Source organism: Taudactylus pleione, unplaced genomic scaffold (assembly GCF_031769625.1).
Source record: "Taudactylus pleione unplaced genomic scaffold, aTauple2 ptg000053l, whole genome shotgun sequence".
NCBI classification, from domain to species: Eukaryota; Metazoa; Chordata; class Amphibia; order Anura; family Myobatrachidae; genus Taudactylus; species Taudactylus pleione.
The window spans coordinates 38,943,059-38,957,525 of NW_028284455.1; the positions used below are offsets into that span (position 1 = coordinate 38,943,059).

The 14,467-nt window shown below is 43.7% G+C and overlaps 1 protein-coding gene across 1 annotated transcript in view; it reads left to right on the forward strand.

Moving 5' to 3' along the window:
* The window catches only part of ACP3 (acid phosphatase 3), a 79,741-nt gene that overhangs the window by 51,978 nt on the left and 13,296 nt on the right, over positions 1 to 14,467 (forward strand). The window lies entirely within an intron of this gene.

Genomic DNA, 14,467 nt, shown 5'->3' on the forward strand with positions numbered 1-14,467 from the left:
ACAAAGCAATGTCCTAACTGTACGACAAATGTAAAAAATGTTTCACAATTTTTGTTAGTTTTGTAACTAGATTTTTTTATACACTTACAGTATGGTGCGTACACACTGGGCGATTTTACTGAGCCATTGCACGATTGCGAGATCGTAATCGTGCAATTGCTCAGTAATCATGCACAAATCGTGCACTATAATGTCGGGAATGACCAGCGATGCGCGCTCCCGCTGGTCATTCCCGACATTGTCCATCGCCTGAACATGCAGCACAATCTGCCGATAACGACAGATTGGCCATGTTCAGGAATGACGATGGGTGACTACACTGAACAACTGATCGTCCCGTGTAGGCACTACAGGGGAACATGACGACGGTACGATTACGCTGTTGTAATCGTACTGTCTTTCCTAAACGCCCAGTGTGTACGCACCTTTACAGTAGTTGATTTTAAATTTCCCTACCTCATGTCATTGTACAGTACTGTTATAGATTTCATCCAGATCTTAGGTTGTTAAGCAATATAAAAAAATATTAAGTCATTCGATAGAAGGTAATCTTAATTTGAGATTATATAGTTTTATCTAAATCCACAATTATCATTGTCTCCAATTGTTATTTGTGTGCGTATATCACTGCTAATATATCACAAGAAGTGAGGAACGCAATCAGCACAGTAACAGGGCTCAAATGTGCCCTGTGCTGACGCACACCAGTAAGTGCAGCACTGACCGGAGCGTCTTGAGCTGTACAGGATGCAGAGTGCCTGTCTGGAGCATCTAAGGGACCCTTTGGCAGCGCTGCAGCAGCAATCCTGGCTGCAGGGTGCCATTCCAAGTACCCTGCTAGTCAGAAGCAGGAGCTGTGGGGCAGTGGTGGTGCAGCCACAGAGCCCTGCGCCCTGTGCAGCAGCATCAGTCGCCCCAACCCTAGTATTGGCCCTGAACAAAATAACCTATGTACAGTATTTTTTCCTCCAAAATTACTGGATTATTTGAAAATCGACAGTGAGTCATCAAAACAGACCAATCTGTCATCAAAAATAATTAAATGGTGACTTAAAAAAACAAATTATGTAATTTCCAATTCACCACTATCTAACATTTTGTGGTGTTAAATATGTGCCAAATAAGTATCTAAATGCTTATGAATGGAATCGGTATGACATACCGCTGGACATAAGCCCAGCGGATGTAATACCGACGCTGGAAGGCAGAAAGTTGAAAATCCCGACTAAGGTAAATTCTAACCCTAACCCTCTCCTCTCCTCCCCAACCCTAACCCTACAACCATACCATATGACCTAATCTAAAGAGGCCAATAGTCAACCAGTTTTTAAAGGAAAGTTCGTGGAGCCCCGGAGAGCATTCAGAATTACGGAGAAAGGATGTGAGAGGGGAAACAATAGACGAGATATGAGGGAGATGTCTACATTTCTTCCAACAGCGTAATGTGGGTGTTATAGTAGGGTGGATTACGGTTGGGAGTCTAGGAAGCCAAGAGGTAATTTCTATAACCTGAGCTAGACCGCTTTCCTCCAGCGCAATCTACTGTTTGGAACCTTTCGCTCGAGTCCACTCCAAAATACGATTAAGCATTATAGAATGGTAATAACTAGTGATATGAGGAAGTTGTAACCCATCATCATGTTTATGATGGAATAGGATATCATGTTTAAAGCATGGCGTGGATTTGTTCCAAACAAACCGTTGAATGAGACGCTCAATTTCCGAAAACAATATGGGAGAATGTGAATTGGAAGAGTTTGCATTAAATATAATATTTTGGGTAGGGAATTATTCGAGAACAGGTGGGAAAGGTCTTTAGTCAGACTAGATATTTAAGTCTAGTGGGGTGCCAAACAAAGGAGAAGGACTGTTTCAAAGATTCTACTAAGGATGGAGGTGCAGTCAAGCTTGTGGCTACAGATTTGGAGTGATTAATTAAAAAATTCGAGAGCGTGCCAAATTTCAGGAATTCTAGTAGTAGGTTCGGGAGGGAAGTAATTGGATTAGTGATCAGTGCTAGTAGGTCATCTGCGAAGAGGGCCAGTTTATGTTCCTGACCACCTATATGGATACCGGAGATATTCACATTAAGTCAAATAGCCTTCACCTGGGCCTCCATACAAAGGACAAACAAAAGAGGAAAGAGTGGACACCCCTGCCTCGTGCCATTCGAAATACCAAACGATTCAGAGAGAGAGACGTTTACCCTTATTTTCGCTGAGGGAACATTGTACAAAGCTAAAATTCTGTGTAGGCAGGCAGACCCCAGCCCTAAATGGCATAAAAGGCCAGATATAAACTCCCAGTCAACCCTGTGAAAAGCCTTTTCTGCATCGGTCGATAAAATTATAGACTGTGAAGATGAGAGAGAGGCGTGGTGGATCAGATTAATAACTTTAGTGGTATTGTCTGTAGCCTCACAACCTACAGTAAGACAAAGCCTACTTGGTCACCATGAATCAAATTGGGCAACAGAAATTTCAAGGGGTTGGCCAAGAGCTTTGCAGAAAGTTTTAAATCGATGTTTAGGAGTGAGACAGGCCTATAACTAGGACATAAGGTGGGGTCTTTACCTTCCTTAGGGAGTACAGTAATATGTGCTTCCAGTGATTGTTTGGAGAACCGAGTCTTGTCTGTCATTGAGTTAAAGGCACAAGTCAATAGGGGAGCCAGTCTACCCTTAAAAGCCTTGTAGTAAGTTATAGAGAATCCATCCGGTCCAGGACTTTTGCCAGTTGGAGAAGAGGAGATTGCCTGATCAACCTCAACTAGAAAAGGTGAATCAAGAGAATCAACATCCTCTCTGGACAAAGTAATATAATAAAGCGATTGAAGGTATGATGAGACTGCCTCTCTATGAGTCTGAAAATCCTTATCATGGTCTGAATCCTTTAAATTGTAAAGTTTGATGTAGTAAGAATGAAAGGACTCAGCAATTCGTTCAGTTTCATTATGGGTCGACCGTATTAGTCTTTTACAGCTTGAATGAATGTGGCTGCATGCTGCTCACATAGTGCATTAGTGTGAGGTTCTGATTTTGTTGTGGACCCGGGGTGGTGATAGGAGCAGACACAGAAGCAGACTTAAATGAAAAAGTGGCGTTTTTAATAAGTGGCTTAGAAGACATGGGAATGGCAAATGAAAAAGTCCAGGTATAGCACTAAAGTGCACTTGATAACTGTAGTGGGGTTAATAGGAGAATGTCCAGATAGTGACAGGCAGGAACAGTCCAGTATACAAGTATGGTGAGCTGTAACAGAATGCAGGTATGATGAGCTGTAGCTGAATGCAGATATGGTGAGCTGAAACAAATGCAGGCAGAGGTAATGAAGTCCAGCTGGGAGTGAAGGGTGGCAAGGTGCAGGGAAGCAGCAGGTTCAGGTACTCAGGCAGATGAAAGGTATATGGAGGGTGCAGGGTAAGTCCAGCAGGTTGGAGCAGGCAAGGTTCAGGCTAGTAGCATATACAAGCAGACAGGTAAAGCACAGGTACTCTCTCTCAGCCGCAGCTGAAAAACACGTTGCACTGGCAAAGGAAGGAAGGTCCTGGACCTTCCTAAATACTCAGTGCCGCACAGTGACTGGCTGGAATGAGCACATGACCTACCAGGATTGGACAGCTGGAATCACATGGCCGCAGGCAAGATGGCGGCGCCCATGCCAACGGAACGGAACACCGCCAGACCTCACCAGGCCTAGTGACAATGTGCCCGCACAGAACCACGCGTAGCCAATGCCCCTCGCCAAACGCCAGCACCACTGCCAGAGACCCCCCGCCATAACGACCTCACAGGTAATACCCGGTGACTACCATGCCGAGAAACCCTGGCCATGACAATTAGCCAGCATCCTACCCGGTTTATTGCCCCATTGCTATTAGTGACTACGACATTTACGATAGGATAACTTGATTTAATCAATGGAAAGTCTATGAAGGGCAGACCTAGCTTCCTCCAACTTGGTATAGTAATGTGGGGACAAAGAGGCTTTATAGGAGATTTCTAGTGATTTGATCTTGGCAAGAAGGGTATCTCTCTGTTGAGTTTTTTTTTTTTTTTCAAATAAAAACCTAGCTGTATACATGTGCCACGCAGAACGCATTTGTGTACCTCCCAAAAAGTTCCCTTGGAAATGTCGTCCTGATCATTCCTTTCAATATAAGAGTCTGAAGAGGACTCAATCTGGGATTTACAATATGCATCTTGTAAAAGAAGATCATTAAAATGCCATGACAAAAGATTGAGCGAATGCTGATGGAGAGAGAGTGTAAGAAAAACTGGGGCATGATCAGACCACGTTATCGATCCGATTGAAGTGTCAGAAATAAGGTGCAAATGGAGATGACTTCGGAAAAAAGATAATGAATTCTCGAATAAGTGTGGTGAAGGCGGGAAAAGGTTAAATCAGATTCAGCAGGATGCGCGATTCACCAGGAATCGGCCAGTTGATGGTCGTGAAGGGTGCGCCTCACTTGCCTGAAATCCTTCCCTGGCCTATGTGATGTTCTATTGGAAGTGTCATGGAATGGGTCAAGGGGCCAATTTAAGTAACCTCCAACAACCGTAATCCCCTCCAAGAAAGTTTTGGCTTTGTCTAGTATAGGAGGAAAAAAAAGAAGGCTGGCCAGAATTGGGTGTGTAGAGATTTAAAAAGGAAAAACGTTCATTATGAATTGAGCATTTGACCAAAATACCTCGACCCTCTACCAGTCTATGTGTGGAAATATCAGAGATTGGGAGGTGTCGAGCAAACAAAATAGCAACACCTAAAGCTTTGCCGGCAGAATTATTACTAGAAAATGCATGTGGATAATAATAACTCTTTAAAGGAGAAGCATGTCCATATGAGAGCTATAGCTACTTTATCAGCACGAAAAGACCGAAGCATTTGGGATGTTTTTTCCGGGTTATTTAACCCTTTAGCATTAATAGTGATAATCCTTAACACAGGCTTTCGACTAGACATAGAAGTTCAATGAAAGGAGAACATAAAAACAGCCCACCTAAATGGACCATAGGTTACCCACCTAAATAGGCCTTCCTTGCAGGGGCATGTTAAGAGAGGAGGGGGCCTGTGTGCACTCCCTGCGTGGGGTCCCCTCTTCTCTCCCCGGTGGCCGGCAGCCAACTGACATGGCTTGCCAGCCACCGGAGCCTCAGTAGACTCCGGGCACTAGAGTGTGCCCAGAGTTAACTGCGCATGCACAGAACGCCAGAAAATGGCCATGGCGGCCATTTTATGGCATTCTGTGCATGCGCAGTAGAGTCCGGGTACACTCTAGTGCCCGGAGTCTACTGTGCATGCGCAGAACACCGGAAAAATGGCCACGGTGGCCATTTTCCAGTGTTCTGAGCTGCACAGACACCCGATGTGGGACCACGGACAGGTAAGTCTAAAATAATATGGGTGCAATGTGTGTGGTGCGGGGCCCCCTGGACCCATTATAGATACGCCACTTCTCCCTTGAGAGCTGAGGGGAGTGGGGGAAAGGAAAAAGAGGAAGGAAAACAGGGAAAAAAACAACATAATTATAAACACAAAATACAAAATGAAAATGCTAAATATAAGTAATAGTTGAAACATCGAAATGCTGCATCTGAACAACCAGGAAAGAAAATCTGCTCCATATCCAGGATATTAAATTATGCACCACTGAAGGGGGATTCAGAGGGACGGTAACAGCAACAACCCATACAAACAAAATAATATAAAATCAAGTAAACTCCTACTAAAGGAATATCAGAAATAGCTGCAAATAAATGAAACTGACAGATACATGAGAATAAATCTTCCACAGAAACTAGTATAATTATTTAAGAAATTCGATAAGAACACTAAGATAAGTTATTAGCATCGTAATATAGGATTAGGACCTAAATCCTCATCAAACGAGAAAAAAGTAACTTCTGAGGGAGCTGGGTGAGACATGCATCTCATCTTCCGCTTAGAATACTCGTTGCCTAAGTTCTCCATCTAAAGGAAGGGAAGGAATTCCTAAGGGGCTGTGTAAGTCCTTCCAGTCTGGAAGAGCCACTGGATCAATAGCTAAAGTCGTAAAGAAGGACGGAAGATCTGCAGGTATGTGGAGAGCGACATTCTTCCCATTTTGGGTAACTTGTAGGTTGAATGGATAACCCCAACTGTATCTCAGGGAATGCTTGCGAAGTTGTTCTGTTAGTGGTCTCAAGGTTTTCCTTTTTTGTAAAATATACCACGATAGGTCTGGAAACAGCTGAACTTTAGCACCGATAAAATCAATCTCTTCAAGTTGGTGTACCTTCTGCAGGATGGCTTCTTTTTGGGTATGATAGTGAAGGGGTTTGTCAGTGGGTAAACCTCTAGGTTGGAGGGCATGAAGTTCTCTATCAAACGGGATTATTGTTAGGGTCTAGGCCAAGAATCTCGCCAAAGAACTTTGTGAGTGCATCTGAGATTGGATTGCATTATATAACCCCGTATTCTGATGTTGTTGCGTCTGCCGCGGTTATCTAAATCATCCATACATGATTTAAGAGCAAATCTCTGATTGTTTGTGAGAAAGTACATCTCTAAATTGGAGAAAAGTATCAGCAGACACTTCTTTGTGATCTTCCAGGCCGTCGATCCAATTTGCTAGATCTGCCATCTACGATTGAATGCTAGCCACTTCCCAGAGGATAGTAGACTGAGGCCTGTTCTCCAAAGATTGAAAGTCCTGTTTCGTGGGCAGTGATCTAACATGAGAAAGGATTTCACTAATCTCTTCACATAGAGTAGAGGCAGAAGGGCTAGAAGGTTGAGTGCTTAATCATTTAATAGTTATGTACCACCTGTAAAATACCTTATTTGTGGTTTCCTTAATGCTGGTGCATTTTCAGCTTTTAGCCACACTCTCCAGAATGCTAGATCTACCCCTGCTTCTGTTCCATAATACAATTCATTAGGGTCTTTTAAAATTTGGTTGTTTGTGGCAAGAAGATGATATATGGAAGATACCAAGCCTTTCTGGAGCAACACAGTGATTTCGACATCGTATTTGAAGAATGAATGCAGCAGTTGAAGACATTGAAAAAAAATCAAGAATTGGAGTGAGAAGCAATTTCGGACCAAGAAGAACTCTGGAAAAGACCTCAAAGGAGCAAGATCTAATAGAAACTGGATATTGTGTTTTATACAGTTACTGAAGTGCTCAGGAATGAGAACAGGTTCAAAGATTGAAGTGTCATTAAAAAGTTGTTGGAGTATAATCAATTACTACAGTATGTGCACAGTGATCCCATGTGAAGAGCAAATACCTTAGTATAGATAGCTGTTTAGGCCTATGTTGGGGATTAATCTAGAGAATAGAAGCTACAGAATGAAAATTAACTAGGTCTACCTCAAGTTTAGTTCAGATCCTGTGACTGTGATCAGAATACCACAGTATACATTGAGAAAGATGGGTTTCATTGTATCATCTAATTAGATCCAGTACCTCTAATCCAACTTCCCTAGTTTGTCTATGGAGTAGATGCAAACAAACTCTGGGGTGCCTTCCCAAACAAAAGAACTAAGAGAGCATTCTTTGACAATCTTTAAGTATTATTGAGGGTACTCGGTCAGGTAGAGTTTGAAACAGATAGAAAAGTTTTGGCAATGCAGTCATCTTGACAGCTGGCATTTTATCAAAGAAAATTTACATCTGCACTAGTATAAACACATAATGATCTCAAAAGCTGTTGTAAACATATCTATTCATTCAACATTAGTATATAGACTGAACTGCAGTTCATTAAAAACAGATTGTGCACATATGTAACACAAGCAAAATAGAAACAATGTAAACATTAAAAAAGCAACATTGTCAATATGAGATGAGCCTGGAAATTCTGATAATTATGACCTGTAGGAATACTCACGCTGGTCAGTCCAAATGTAGAGACAAAGGGCCATCTCCAGTAAGTGTACCCTTATAAGCTCCGTCTCAGTGTCTCAGTGAGTAAAAATGTGTTACTTATTGGGACAGAGCTTATATGGGTACACTTATAGGTCATTACCACAAACACTTATGCTGGGCATACACTCTACAATTATCTGTCAGATATCTGTCAAATCTGTCTGGTGGGAAGGAAAATCTGGTCCGTTTTCTGGTGTTTGGGAGCAAATTTCTATTCTCATTTACTCCCATACATTACCAGGTTTTCATTCCAACCAGCCAGATTGGACAGATATCTGACAAATAATTGTATAGTGTATGCCCAGCATTAGTTACTACAGCAGTATTCTATTCAGCTATAGCATAACTATCCCATATACAAACAGTGCATTTATTACAGCATTTTGGAAAACTTATCAGGAAGTTTCTTCTTAATATAGTGCTTAAAGGCCAAGGAACCTTTCTTCTATTATTATATAGACATTTTTTAAGACCTTTTAAGTACCCGAATACTGGCTAGGAGTTGTGAATTTCCAGACTTTTTGAGCAATATAAATATAATGTATCTCTTATTGACACTGTTGCATTTTTAACAATATGTGCACAATTTGTTTATAATGAACTGCAGTTCAGTCAGGGGTGGTCCTCCATCTGTTGTTGAACTCCACATCCCAGCATGCCTTGCAACAGTTTTAGCATGGCCAAGTAGCAAAACCTTGACAGGGTATGCTGGGATATATAGTTCTAGAACATCTGGGCCGCCCCTAATTGTTGAATGAATAGATATGTCTACAACAGCATTTCAGATCATTATGTGTTTATATTAGTGCAGACATCTTGTTTTTTTCTTTTATATTTTGTTTTTGGGGGGAATGACGGAATACCTCTGTTGTCAGCTGCGAATATTGACACAGGTCAGCCTTTATAAGCACGCCAACCTTTTCTACTGTATTTGCCATTTTATCAAGCAAAGATCTTCTTTGAAGATTTGCACTAAATTTGGAAAAGTAGGCTGAGTAGAGATGCCAGTAAGCTTTAGTCAAGCATACACCCAGGTACTTCAGTTAATGTGTTTGTCATCTTAACTTAAAATTTTGTTGAATGGTTCATTGAAACTGCTGAATATTGAGGCCTAATACGTCAGTTATTCACTTTTATTAGAAAAAATTAAGGAGTTACCGCGCTCAACCCCTATATATAGTGTGTGGTGGTCAGGGCCGGATTGAGGGCCACATGGGCCTGGAGCTGAAAATGATGAAGAGCCTATTATAGGAAGTAGATGATGTGTGACCAGTACTGTGTGGTGTGGCCAGAGCCACATGGGCATATACACCCTCTATAATCTCAACACCAATGACTCCGTAAATATGTAATAGAAAAAAAATGCTTTGTGAGGTAACTAAAAATACAATTTTACTAATGATTTATGGCTGACCGTGTGGACAGCAGATGGTCAGTCAACATTATGTTGTCATGATGATGGGCCTATTTTTATTTGGAGGCCTGGTGCTGTAGCTCCAACCGCCCCATTGTTAATCTGGCCCTGGTGGTGGTATATGTATAAACAGGCTACTCTAGTAATTGTGTAAAGATCTACTTAATGGTTAAGCACAGTGTTAACATTAAAAAAAGTAATTATATACAGTCAGTTAACTGGTACAGGTGCATAGTACAGGGTCAAATTACAGTATATGACATATAATTACACTGTCGAAATGTGGCAACATAAGGCACAGGTTATACATACAGGGAAAAAACTACTGCACAGTACTAAGGTATATGTGCTGATACAGTTGGAGGCAACTAGCAAATTCAACAAAGTCCAGTATTATAGGGGGGATGATGAGTCCATGTGTGTGCGGTGTGCTACACAATGCATGTAAGAGTCAATCACAGAGAGCGGCATCCCACTGTCCTGCTTAAGGTACCATTTGTGGTAGGCAGTGTTGGACAAGAAAAAAAATAATATATTTAGAGCGGCCACGGTATTACTGCCAAGACACCTCAGTCTATGTCGTGATAGCGCCTGTTCAGTGGTTCAGTGTGGACCCAGTACACAGCAGACTTCTATGCAGCAAATTCTGGTAGAGTACTGACTAGCGGAGGATATAGGTATCATGGCAGGACTCATTAAATCCAGAAAACACACTAGTTTATTCTCATATTATCATCACATACCACCTACACATTGAGGGAGTAATAATGATGCCTGTGGTCTTATACCTGGGCTATCAAATGCATTGATGTCACTGGTATCTGCATTCAAACTATGGATCTCACAATATCAGGGATTCCTGAGAGCCTGTAGAAGGCTGCCTTAAAGCCTTTCCACTCTGACTTCCAGCAGGGGAAGTACATATATGTGCACAACACAGGTTTTATTGCACTTAATACTTGGCCTACGTTCTGTGAAAAGTTAATTGTGTAATCCCTAACACTTTTGAGCTCACAGATTGAAATGAGCTAGTGACCAACACACTTTGTACAGTCCAGACACTGCATAGTAATGGACTATAAAAGGGTATTCAATTAATATTTAGAGTGAGACACTCTAATAATTTAGGGAGATCTGGTGGGCTGGACATTCACGTTTTTTTTTTTTGCTTGATTTTATATATCTTTATTGATTTTGTCATCCCTCCTCCCACTTTATAAAGATTTATTCATTTTGGGCCCACTCCTTTAAATAGCTTTATAGAGTTTGTGCCCAACCCCTCCCCCTTTAATTTTCTTTTTATTTGCATACCCCGCATCTATCTTCTCTTCTTCTGTTTTTGCAATAAATTTTCTTACCTTTCCCAGCTGGGGTGTTCCTATATTCACTTCGGGAATGGGATGACATGACATCATGTCATATCTGGCCAACAAAACTTTAACCTGCAGCGGGGCAAAAAATCAAGTGAATCTAAATATTAGCAATATTAGTGCGGTCTACACTACACACAAAGCAAAGAACACACTGCCGCTGGGTGCCAGTGGTGGTGTGTTTGTTGTTACTACAAACACACCGCCGCTGACACCCGGCGGCAGTGTGTTTGTTTTAGCAGCCAATGAGAGTCACACAGACTCTCATTGGCTGCTGCACCCACGGAGGGAGCCGGGCTAGAGCTCACTCATGAGCTCCGCTTTCCAGCTCCCACAGTGGGTGATGGGAGAGATGTCATGATGTCTCTCCTCATGACATCTCTCCCATAGACTGCCTGCCGGAGGAGCGGATAGCAGCGGTCGCAGCAGGAGCAGCAGGATTCAGGTAAGTGGGGGTTTTTTTTATGTATTTGTAAGGGGGCACTGGCACTGCATGGTGGGGTTACTACCTAGGGCACTGCATAGGGGGGCCTCTACTTTGGGCACTGGCACTGCAACGGGGGGCCACCACTTGGGGCATTGCATAGGGGGGCTCTACTGGGGGCACTGGCACTGCATGTGGGTGGTACTACTGGGGACACTGGCATTGCATAGGGAGCCACTACTGGGGGCACTGGCACTGCATAGGGTGGCCACTTATGGGGGCACTGGCACTGCATAGGGGGGCACTACTGGGGGTACTGGCACTGCATAGGGGGCCACTACTGGGGGCACTGGCACTGCATAGGGGGGCATTACTGGGGGCACTATATAAGGGGCCTGCATAGGGGGGGCACTACTGGGGGCACTGCATAAGGGGAACTACTACAGTGGCACTGCATAGGGGAGCATTACTGTGGGCACTATATAAGGGGCCTGCATAGGGGGGGGCACTACTGGGGGCACTGCATAAGGGGAACTACTGCAGGGGCACAGCATAGGGGAGCATTACTGGGGGCACTATATAAGGGGCCTGCATAGGGGGGGCACTACTGGGGGCACTGCATAGGGGGGTCTACTACTGTGGGCACTATATAAGGGGCAATGCAGAGGGGGGACTACTACTGTGGGCACTATATAAGGGGCACTGCATAGGGGACCACTACTGGGGGCACTGCATAAGGGGAACTACTACAGGGGGCCTGCATAGGGGGGACTATTACAGGGGGCACTGCTACTGGGGAGATTGCATAAGGGGCACTACTACAGTGGGCATTGCAAGAGGGGCATTACTGTTGGGGGCATTAAGGTGCATACAAAGAAATAAATGTTCCTAGGGTGACAAAAAATGGTGGTATATAGGGGCCCCACAAACCTTAATCCGGCCCTGATAGTCAGTATTGGAAAATTGTAGTGTACAACAAATGGAAAGTAAGGTTATGCTATCTATTATCTAGTCTCTGAAAAATATGCTTTTCCAAATGAAAATCCACCTGCAATTGGGCAAAAATAACCATATTATTAGAAAAATAAAATAAATAAATATACAGTAGGATGTTAAATAGGAATATTCCAGTCTGAATGTAAAATTGTGTTAGAAAGTTGGTGTAAAAATCTAGTGTACAGTATACTGTACTGTACCTTAGTTAGCTCAATTAATTTACAAGATATGTCTCAAGTGTTAATAAGCAGATTCAATGAGGTTGAGCATAACCAGAGTAAATAAAATGTGCCAGTTTTATAAGAGATACATTGGTTTACTGCTTCCAACCTTATACAACCTTCTTAACTTAACTTAACTAATAAATAACGACACAGACACAAAGCAGCTTGGCTAAAAAAGGTCACAGCTTTTATTAATATTTAATTAATTAACCTAACCAAGGTGGAAAGAGACGCTGCAAGCTCAGTTCTAGCTTTAGAAATACGAGTGACTCGAGGGATGACTAAAACGACCCTCCTATAGACGCACTTACGATGTGGGGGTCTCGCTTCCCTCCTGGGCCAATCCAAAACGCTGTGGTGCAAAAGCGTTTGGGTCCCCTCGTACAGAGAAGGACAAATTCGCCACACACCTTGAGGGCAAGCGCCCCCACAATGTTTTCTTGCGCCACATGAAGCCACTGTGCTGCAGCAAACTCCCACCAAGCCAGACAACAAAGGAAGACTGGCCCGCCACCAAAGAAAAAACTAATCTAGAAAGGAAAGCAAATCCTTGATAAACAGCCCAAGGCCAAGAGCATTTAAATGCACACCATTTAAATGCAAACCATCCGGGCGAAAAAATCGATCCAAGTCGCCAGTCAAAAAGCCGTGACTCACAACCACACCACCCAAAGAAAGTACATGCCGATCCACCACCACATTCACCTTCTTTCTCGTTCTGTCCACAGCAGTGTGTTTTCGAGCACCCCTCCAAGTTAAACGAGGAACCATTTCTGACCAAACTATCCGTACTTCCGGCCAACGCATTCGCACCTCTTCCAACAGGCCTCGCAGCCAAACAATCAATTCGACACCTTTCAGATGACCAACATCGTTACCACCAACATGCAACACCAACCACTCTGGCACCCCCCAAGAAGCAACCGATGAGATCAGCAAATTAAGAACAGCCTCCACACGCAAACCCCTTACTCCAATCCACCAAACTCGCCTTCCTCCAAGCAACAAACTAGCACGCTTAGCCAGCTCATGTTTCTCCGCCCAGAACACATAGGAATGACCCACAAACCAGACCTGTCCATCTTCCCTTGCAGGTGCTGAAAAGGAAAAAGAAGCCTAACCATGAGAAACTGTAGAAAACCACCACCACAACACAACTTAAATGAAAAGAACATGGCAACTAACTAGCAGGGATGCATAAAAGGGGGGAAACAAAGAACCCAAGTGAAGAAGAAAAACCAAAAAACCCAACGCGTGAACCAAAGTGGGCCAAATCATGGCTCCCGGGGGGATAAACAAAAAAATCCCTTCACACCCCCAATTGTTGAACGCTAGCCGTCGCCACGCCATCCCGACCTGTACCGGCCTGAATGCACCAGTGCAAAAAGGCGCTGAAACTCTCAAAATAGGAACAGGAAACCGCGCAACCCATGGGCAAACATTTGTCCACAAAATAACCAGTGGACAGACGAAAGCCCATATAACGCATAGCCTTTGGATGCAGTGGCAGCAGACGAAAAGCTGACTCAATGTCAAGCTTCGCGAGCAACGCTCCATGTCCAAAAAGGCGAACGAGGCTTAGAGCCTCGTCAAACGACTGATATACAACTCTGCAGGCTGATGCTGGAATGGTATCATTGACCGAAGCGCCCGCAGGGGAAATGCAGAGATCCTGCAAGGGGGGGACAGGGAAAGGGCCCTCCATCCTCCCCAACAGGAACTCAGCCTCAACTTTGGCGCTCAAAACATCCGCAAGGTCTCTGGCTGAACGCAAGTTACGCGGAGCGCAAACAAACAATGGACCCGAAATGGGCAAACGAAAACCCATTGAAAAACCTTCTAACAAGAATTAAGCATCCTCGCGCAAGGGGTACCGGCCTAACCACAGGGAAAGAGCCTCTAGGCAAATAGGGGATCTGGCCTTAGCTAGCATTCTTTGCTCAGTCGGGGCGATCAGATATGGTGCCACCCGATCCCCGGCGGCAATCCTTGGCCGGGTGGTCGCCACTGCAGAGACGACAGGAGTGGCGAAAACAACACGAGGCGCCCCGTGTGCACCTCGAGTCATTAAAGGCAAAACATTTGCCTCTTGCCGAACCCGTCGTACCCGGCTTAAAAGATGCCG